The following is a 10,206-nucleotide window of genomic DNA, read 5'->3' on the forward strand; positions in this document are numbered from 1 at the left end:
TATTCGGATGGCAAAATTTTTAAAGGAAAGAGGTGGTGTAGTGATAAGACACCGAGAACTGGAAGGAGATAAAGCTGGCCTCATATGGCCCGACGGTGTTCATTTAACGGATATTGGACTGGACATAATCCTGTCAGGACTCCAGGACGGAGTGGAGCAAGCGTTAATGATGATGGGTGGGGGTCGGAGTCCTGCATACGAGTACGCAGGATCCTCCGTGGCCTGAAATAGAAAGGACATGTTGGAAAGTTACTCTTGTTGGCCAACTTGCCGGTGTGGAGACACAGGGCATGCTGCAACAAGCGGAATTATTTTTGGAAATAAAATGCCTTTCTAATGGAATGAGTTAAAGAGTTAATAAAGCTGTGACCGATCCTCACCCATCCAGTTGTAAGAGTTACATTATTGTATTGTTAAGGAAGGGGTGGCGGTAGGGGGGCTGAGCGTCGGGGTTTCGTTGGGGGTCCCCACAGTCTAATTTATTCACCTCGTATCACATCAGGTACATGTCAGGCAGGTCTTACAGATACTCAAAGATAATACATTTCTCTGGTTTGACAAATAATTTATGTTCTCCATCAGGAGGTCCCTTTTTTGGGTTATTTCTTATCATTCACTGTTTTTTGCATGGATCTGGCAAAAGTCCGGACGGTACTGGATTGGTATTATATTCAGGACTTAAAGTCGTTACAAAGTTTTTTGGGTTTCGCCAGCTGCTACTGTAAGTTCATCAAAAACTTTTTGGTAGTGGCCAAACCTCTGATGGACGATTTTACCAAATAATAAAATCTTAATTTTTTTTTTCTATTTTTCTTTCCATTCTTGTAGCTAAACACAATCCAGCTAAGTTTTAAAATTGAAATGAAGCCCCTGTACCCTCCTCTCTAGGTGCTTCTGTACCAACTCCTCCCTGGTCCAGGACGGTCTCTGTATCACGGCCTCCATCAATAACCTATTGACACATGATTGTGGCAGCCCTCACGTGCTGGTATATCACGCTGCCAATAGAAATGGGAAGCGGCACAGAAATCACAAAATAAAGGCAGTGTTTGTGGTAATGCAAGAATCCAACAAGCAGAGTAGTCCACACGTCGTACAACAGCCCAACATGGATGATGAAAAGCAGTGACCAGCCCAGGGGATGGGGATGACTCGGTACCCGGGCCTTTGCCTGGCCTTGGGGATGTCGCGGTGGTCGGCTCCCGGGCCCGTACCCTGGGGTCACTCTTTAAAAGGGTGGTTGTTTGTTAATTTTATGAACGTTCGTGATGCCACCTGTGGTTTCTGATGATAATCACCAGCGCTGCGGCAGTCCACTGAGGCCGGTGATGAGGTTGCTCGATGGTATAGCTCCCCACAGGCGGAGTTAGGCCTCAGGGCAGCGTATGCAAGGGGAATGCAGGACAGGCGAGACCCAGCCGGGTCAGAGCAAGAATGGGGACGGACATGGTAGTCACTTCAGTACCTTTTACTGATGGAAAGTCAGGCACATCCCGGAGCACTGTAGGGTGAAGGGTGCATATCAGGATCCTCCCCAATGAGCGGGTGTAGGGCCTCCTGTTTCTTGCCTCTGCGTAGTAAGTTTCTGACCTGCCTGGAGCTAGGCCTAACTTTGTCTCTGTCCAGCTCTGGCTGACCTTGTGGTAGGGCCTTTTCTTGGAGTACACGCTCCTCAGCTTGCGGGGCCTATGTGTCTCCCGGCTCTATTACGTATCAGCACTCTAGCGATCCTGGGACCTGTAGTTCTCCAGGGATTCCGGTTATGCCTTACTGGGTCGTAGAGATCCCGCTAAGCTTCGGACCTGGTGTCCGGTAAATTCTTCGGGGTGAGCTAATTAAGCTCCTCTGCCCACTATGTACTCACTCTCCACTCACCTTTGGTCCCGCTCGGGGCCCTCACTAGGCAACACACACTGCAGCCGGGACACTGCTCTTCTTCGCCGCTCTCAGAGCGTCGGCACACTCCTAGCTCTCTATCCTGAGCTGAGTTCTAGTCTGGAATCACTCTACAGACTGTACTGAACTCTTTCTGCAGGAACTGCTAGGCTCTGGCTCGACTGCACTGAGTCCTTCTGGGTCTGAGCAGGAAACTGCTGAATCACTTTCTGGGCTGCCTGGCTCCACCTTCCCTTTATATATCCCTAACGGGCTCCCTCTGGTGGTCTGAGGTGGAAGGTGGAGGTGTGTGAATGCTTATGAGGGCGTCTTGTGGAGGAATCCATCAATGCACACTTCTAGGATCTGTGATACCAAGCGCAGCTGGGCGTCACAGCAGCGAACGTCGCGTCTTCAGGCGTCTGTGTAAGAACATCACATTTTTGTTTTCCTCCCTGAATAAGCACCAAATGGAATAGCTGAATGCCAGGATACAGAGACCGGCGGGGGGCAGGGAGGCGCTGTCCGCTGGATTTTGTGCTGGTTTCACAAGCGGTCACCCTGCAGTTTTCTCTGAATTTGCTGTGGAGACTTTTCACAACACATCTAATAATTGTGAACCTTCCACCTCACATGTTTATTATCTTGTCAGCTGGGCGGGATGAAAGCCGGACAAGAATGATCCTTATTACATATTGTAACGGGTCTGGGAGGCGGAACCTCTGAGCTACTATACAAGGGGGCGGTCCTTGTAAGGGAGCGGGTGGCGACCAGGCAGGCAGTCACAGCAGGTGACCGGGACATTCTCTGGAAGAACGGGCAGGAGGTCACGGCAAGTGACCGGGGCAGTCTCTGGATGAACGGGCAGATGGTCACGGCAAATGACCGGGGCAGTCTCTGGGTAAAGGGTTGGTAGGACCTGTGGCGGCTGATGGTAGACGTGAGCTTCCAGGTGAGCAGGCGAGAGTCTCTGGATAAACGGGTGGTCACAGCATGTGACGGCGGAGCCTCCAGGAAGACCAACAGACAGGCGGCAGATGAGCGCTCCCAGGTGAGCGGGCAGAAGTCTCTGGACAGGCAGGTGGTCACAGCACGTGACGGCGGAGCCTCCAGGTAGTCTAGCAGGCAGGTAGCAGATGTGCGCTCCCAGGTGAGCGGGCAAGCTGGTCCATAGACAGACTGACAGGAGTTGGAAGGCAGACCGTCGGACCTCAGGCTAGCAGGCAGGTAGCAGAATATCAGGCAGGAATAAGACAGCAAGCTGGCAGGAATCTGGCAGGTATCTGGCAGGTAACTGGCAACGGGACCTGAGGGCTGAAGCAGAGTAGTGAACAGTGCAACAACATTGCTCGGGCACCTCCATTTTGGAGGAGGTGCCTTATATATGGTGAAGTCCTCCGGCCATTGGCCGGGGACTCCTTAGGACGGCGCGCGCGGCCCCTTTAAGAGGGAGGGAGAGCGCGCGCGCCCTAAGCACAGTGGCCGGGAAGGAGCGCGCGCTGCCAACAGAGCGGGAGGAGGACGCCGGGTACGGAGCAGAGAGGTGAGGGGAACAGCGTCCCTGCCTAGCAGAGGGTAGGGACGCCGGCGCTACAGTACCCCCCCCTTTAGGCCCCCCCTTTTTTAGGCCAGACAAAAATTTAGCAAGGATAAGAGGGGCATGGATGTTCTCCCGGGGCTCCCACGTTCTCTCCTCAGGACCAAACCCCTTCCAATCTACTAGAAAAAAGGTCTTTCCTCTTACCCTTTTGGTGGCAAGAATGTTCTCTACCTCAAACTCGTCCTCAGCAGAAACCAGAGCAGGAGGCGTACCTGTAGACTTGGAAAAAGAGTTAAGTACCACAGGTTTGAGGAGAGATACATGGAAGGAGTTAGGGATCCGTAAGTTGGCCGGGAGTTTCAATTTATAAGCCACCGGGTTGATCTGACTGATGACCTCCAGAGGACCGATGAACCGAGGCCCTAACTTGTAAGAAGGTATCTTGAGTCGGACATATTTAGATGAGAGCCAGACTTTATCTCCAGGACGAAATTGTGGAGGATCCAGACGTTTTTTGTCAGCGTGTCTTTTCATCCGTTCGGACGACTGAAGGAGTGCGGATCGGGTACTCTCCCAAATGGAGGAAAATTTGCTAACGAGAGATTCCGCAGCCGGGTTGTCCACAGAGGTGGAGACAGGAAAAGGAATCCGAGGATGCTGACCGAAGACTACAAAAAACGGTGATTTGGAGGAGGATTCGCTCTCGTGATTGTTATAAGAGAACTCGGCCCATGGTAGGAGATCCACCCAGTCTGAATGATGAGCATTAACGAAGTGCCGGAGGTAACTGGTCAGGTTCTGATTGATCCGCTCCACTTGACCATTGGACTGTGGGTGGTAAGCGGAAGAGAAGTTCAGGGTGACGTCTAGCAGTTTACAAGTGGCTCTCCAGAAGCGTGAGGTGAACTGTACCCCACGATCCGACACGATGTGGAGGGTCAGGCCATAAAGACGAAAGATGTGACGAATAAAGTCTTTAGCTAGCTCGGGTGCAGACGGGAGGCCTGGCAGGGGAACGAAATGAGCCATCTTGGAGAAGCGGTCAGCGACCACCCAAATGACCGTACAACCAGCAGAGACTGGGAGGTCAGTTATAAAGTCCATTGCTATATGCTGCCAGGGGGCAGCAGGTACAGAAAGCGGAAGGAGACGACCGGCTGGCAGATGTCTCGGAACCTTGTTGCGGGCGCAGGACACACAGGCAGAAACAAAGTCTATTACGTCCTTGTGCAGGGTAGGCCACCAGTAGTGCCGGGTAATAAGCTGGAGGGTCTTTTTCTGACCGGCGTGGCCAGCCAGTTTAGACGAGTGACCCCAGTGAAGGATCTTCTCCCGATCAGGTACTGATACGAACGTCTTTCCGGGAGGGAGACGATTTAGACTCACGGGAGCCACCTGCATTACTCTGGCGAGATCGATGATGTGTTTCGGATCTTCCTCGAGATCAGACACCAGAAAGGATCGAGACAAGGCGTCCACCTTGACGTTTTTGTCAGCCGGGCGAAAATGAAGAACAAAATCAAAGCGAGCAAAAAACAAGGACCACCGGGCTTGGCGCGGGTTAAGTCTCTGGGCATGCTGGAGGTAAGTCAAGTTCTTGTGGTCAGTGTAAATTATTACCGGGTGAAGAGCCCCCTCGAGCAGGTAACGCCACTCCTCCAATGCCAGTTTGATGGCCAATAACTCTCGGTCTCCTATGGAATAATTGCGCTCTGAGGAGGAGAAGAGTTTAGAGAAGAAGCCGCAAGTTACCATCCTCCCGGAAGATGATTTTTGAGTAAGTACCGCTCCGGCTCCAGAGGAGGAGGCGTCAACTTCCAGGAAGAACTGCTTGTTGCCGTCCGGGCGATGCAGCACCGGGGCGGAAGAGAAGGCCTGTTTTAAGGAAAGAAAGGCCTCCTCTGCTTCGGGCGGCCACTCTTTGGGATTAGTACCCTTACGGGTGAGCGCGGAAATTGGGGCAGTCCGGGAAGAGAAGTGTGGTATGAAGAGGCGGTAGTAGTTGGCGAAGCCCAGGAACCGCTGAATGGCCTTCAACCCCTCCGGTCGAGGCCATTTCTCGATGGCAGACAGTTTCTCTGGATCCATTCGTAGGCCGGTCTGAGAAATAATGTAGCCCAAAAACGGAAGCGAGGTCTGCTCAAAGAGGCACTTCTCGTATTTAGCGAAGAGGTGATTCTGCCTGAGCCTGAGCAGGACCTGACGAACGTCCCTCCGGTGAGTCTGGAGATCCGGAGAGAAGACCAAGATGTCGTCCAGGTACACCACTACGCAGGAGTAGAGAAGGTCCCGGAAGATGTCATTGACCAACTCTTGAAAGACGGCAGGAGCGTTACAGAGACCAAAGGGCATTACCAGGTATTCATAGTGGCCGTCCCGGGTGTTGAATGCCGTCTTCCATTCATCCCCCTGACGGATACGGACCAGGTTATACGCCCCACGGAGATCCAGTTTGGTGAAGATTCTAGCCCCCCTCAGATGATCAAATAACTCCGGAATGAGCGGAAGGGGGTACTTATTCTTCACCGTGATCTGGTTAAGGCCTCTATAGTCTATACAGGGACGGAGAGAGCCGTCCTTCTTTTTGACGAAAAAGAAGCCTGCTCCCGCCGGGGAGGTAGATTTCCGGATGAATCCCCTGGCCAGATTCTCCTCAATATATTCGGACATCGACCGGGTCTCATCAGCGGATAATGGATAAATACGCCCACGGGGAGGAGTAGTACCGGGTAACAGGTCGATAGGGCAGTCGTATGGTCTATGAGGGGGTAGTGTCTCTGCCTCCTTTTTATTAAAGACATCAGCATAAGACCAATAAGGAATCGGAAGTCCAGGTAGATTAGCTGGGGTAGGAGAAGGACGGACGGGATGGACGGGAACCAGACAGGTCTTATGGCAGTCCTGTCCCCAGCGAAGGACTTCTCCGGTCTGCCAGTCAAGCACGGGTGCATGTCTCTGGAGCCAAGGTAGACCTAGCAAGAGGGCGTGAGAGAGTCCAGGCAGAACATGAAAGGAGATACTCTCAGAATGCAGCATTCCCACCTGCAGAGTAATGGATTCGGTGATGAGTTGGATGGGGCGTGGTAAGAGACCCCCATCCACGGCAGCAACAGACAAGGGTACAGCCAGAGGTTTGGTGGGGATGCGGTATTTCTCTACCAGGGACTGTGAAATAAGATTCCCGGCTGCTCCAGAGTCAAGTTGGGCTAGTTCGAAATAACGGTTCTCCCCGCAAACGATTGAGACTGACAGCAGCAGAGATGGAGAGGATTTATTCTTGTCTAGGTCGACCTCTCTGAGCGAACCTAGACACAGGCGTTTCCCGACCTCTCCGGGCAGGCACGGATCCGGTGCTCCTTACTGCCACAGTAGAAGCAGCTCCCCTCGGCACGGCGTTAGTCCTGACGGGTTTTGACCATCTTGGTCTGGTCGACCTGCATAGGCTCAGGAGAGTGTACCTGGGGAGAGACGGAGGGAGTGACGGGTTTCTGAAAAGTAGGAGCTAGACGTGGAAACCTCCTCTCACGGGTGACCTCTTTCGCACGCTCCTGGAACCGTAGGTCAATCCGGGTGGCAAGAGTTATTAGGTCATCGAGAGTGGTAGGAATGTCCCGACCGGCAAGTTCATCTTTAATACGGCCGGACAGACCCTCCCAGAAGACGGATACCAGAGCGTCGTTATCCCAGGCCAGCTCCGATGCAAGGGTACGGAACCGTATGGCATATTGGCCCACGGTGAGACTTCCCTGACGGAGGCGTAGCAGTGATGATGCGGATGAGGTCTTCCGTCCGGGTTCGTCGAAGACTTTCCGGAAAGCCGTGAGAAAGGCAGGCAAGTCGGACACCAGGGGGTCTCCTCTCTCCCATAGAGGATTTAGCCAGGCCAGGGCCTCCCCAGTGAGACGGGACATGATGAAGGCAATTTTGGCCCGGTCGGAGTTAAACTGGTGGGACAGGAGTTCAAAGTGCAGGGTGCACTGGTTTATGAAGCCCCGAGCCTGGGCGGAGTCGCCTCCGAAGCGAGGAGGTGCAGAAAGCCGGGGTCCGGGGTAGGATACCATGGTATTAGTGGGCAGCGGAGCTGCCGGATTGCGAGTCATGGCACTGGCGGAGGTTGCTGGCGGAGCAGTCAGAGTGTCCAGGCGAGAATTGACATTCCGCAGGTGACCCAGGATGGACTCCTGTTGGGACCTCTGACGGGACAGTTCATGACACAGGTCCGAGAGCGAGGGAGCTTGGGTGCCACCGGGTTCCATGGCCCGAGCAAACTGTAACGGGTTTGGGAGGCGGAACCTCTGAGCTACTATACAAGGGGGCGGTCCTTGTAAGGGAGCGGGTGGCGACCAGGCAGGCAGTCACAGCAGGTGACCGGGACAGTCTCTGGAAGAACGGGCAAGAGGTCACGGCAAGTGACCGGGGCAGTCTCTGGATGAACGGGCAGATGGTCACGGCAAATGACCGGGGCAGTCTCTGGGTAAAGGGTTGGTATGACCTGTGGCGGCTGATGGTAGACGTGAGCTCCCAGGTGAGCAGGCGAGAGTCTCTGGATAAACGGGTGGTCACAGCATGTGACGGCGGAGCCTCCAGGAAGACCAAGAGACAGGCGGCAGATGAGCGCTCCCAGGTGAGCGGGCAGAAGTCTCTGGACAGGCGGGTGGTCACAGCACGTGACGGCAGAGCCTCCAGGTAGGCTAGCAGACAGGCAGCAGATGAGCGCTCCCAGGTGAGCGGGCAGGAGTCACTGGACAGGCAGATGGTCACAGCACATGACGGCGGAGCCTCCAGGTAGGCTAGCAGGCAGGTAGCAGATGTGCGCTCCCAGGTGAGCGGGCAAGCTGGTCCATAGACAGACTGACAGGAGTTGGAAGGCAGACCGTCGGACCTCAGGCTATCAGGCAGGTAGCAGAATATCAGGCAGGAATAAGACAGCAAGCTGGCAGGAATCTGGCAGGTATCTGGCAGGTAACTGGCAACGGGACCTGAGGGCTGAAGCAGAGTAGTGAACAGTGCAACAACATTGCTCGGGCACCTCCATTTTGGAGGAGGTGCCTTATATATGGTGAAGTCCTCCGGCCATTGGCCGGGGACTTCTTAGGACGGCGCGCGCGGCCCCTTTAAGAGGGAGGGAGAGCGCGCGCGCCCTAAGCACAGTGGCTGGGAAGGAGCGCGCGCTGCCAACAGAGCGGGAGTAGGACGCCGGGCACGGAGCAGAGAGGTGAGGGGAACAGCGTCCCTGCCTGGCAGAGGGCAGGGACGCCGGCGCTACACATATAATGGCTGCACTGAGCGATGGGGAAAAGCCGCAGAGGACTGAGAGCAGAAGGGCAGAGGGGTTTCCTCTTCCTCATAGGAGAAAGTCTACAGGGACCAGTACAGAAGCCGGTGCAGAAGGGGAGACAAGGGCTGAGCCACTTACACAGACAGAAAGCTGAGGAGAGGAGGACTTGTTATTACTCCAGGATCTGCTCCATTCCTTCCCTATGTGGCATTCAAGCCCTGAGCTCGGCTTTTCTGGAGCCCCATAGAGAATGAATGGAGCTGCAGTTGATCCCTGACTTTCCACTCCTTCCCGATCAGACAATGGTTCGCAGCGGTCAGACCCCACAATCAGTAAGTGATTACCGAGCCTGTGGATAAATGATAACTTGTTTTCTTCAGACATCCCCTTTAAGCAATGGAGCATGCCAGCAGAGAAGGTGGGAGAAGGCGCTGGTTACAGGGAAGACTTTACCTCTGGAGGCCGCATATAGGACATGTGAGGGGCGGACACTTCCCGTATTCATCATTACTGAGCCCCCGCTCTGTACGGCTCTTATCTGAGCTGCAGGAGACGCAACAGTTACTAATCAGCCGCTCTCCGTTCACTTGCAGCCGTCCGAGCTCTGCTGTGCCTGTTAGGGGTGAAGTTCGGGTCCTAGGAGGCATCGACTATGCAGCCTGCACAGCAGATCACAGCCCAGGCACCACGTCTCCGGGTAAATCTCCACCTTTTGAGTTACTTCTTGTGCAGCTGCCCCATGCAAGTTGCTCCGCTCTCCTCGGACAGCTCCTGCTGAAGACTGAGCTCCTCTGCCCAATCTAGGAGCTCAATAGCCCTGATCACATCAGTGGTAGCCCAGCGCCGCTGGATCAGATTTACAAATGGCAAACTAATCAGCCCTAGGCATTTCTAATATGTGCAGAGCAGGCGACATAAGTCTCACCGGCGTCCTCATAGACCTTTGCTCAGCCGGGGTCTAATAGGAGCAGTAAGATGGCCGTCATGGGGTCCATTGTTAGATCTCGGCTGCTATAGAAACTCATCGGCACCATGATCGCGCCTCCCTCTCCTGTCTAAAGTGCCTAAATGCTGTGGAAGCCCCCTTCTGTGTCATACAGTAGATTAAACTGCCAGGGTCAGGGTTGGCTCCACTGTCGGTGGCTGAGGCAGGAGCAGGAATGTGTTATACAGCCACACTTCTGCCGCAGATCTTGTAAGAGCCCTGACAGGACCTGCCTGATGATAATGTGTCCTATAGAGCGGGTCCTGGTACCGGACTGCCCTGTACATATTCACCACTAGCTGGGAACCAGTTACTAACAAGGTCTAGTTTCAGATGTGTTTCCAGGATCTGTAGTTGTCAGCATTTTATCCTTAAGGCCAAGTTATAATATCACTGTAACACTCTCGCCCTGTACCTGTATACCTGCTCTGTGTGCTGCACAAAAGTATATAACAAAGTGTGTGTGTACACAGATATCTATCTCCTGAATGGAATTACTGCTAGATCTCCTGTACATAGAAATATGAG

This window comes from Phyllobates terribilis, unplaced genomic scaffold, assembly GCF_046119375.1.
Source record: "Phyllobates terribilis strain yellow unplaced genomic scaffold, ASM4611937v1 Scaffold_38__1_contigs__length_12584779, whole genome shotgun sequence".
NCBI lineage: Eukaryota > Metazoa > Chordata > Amphibia > Anura > Dendrobatidae > Phyllobates > Phyllobates terribilis.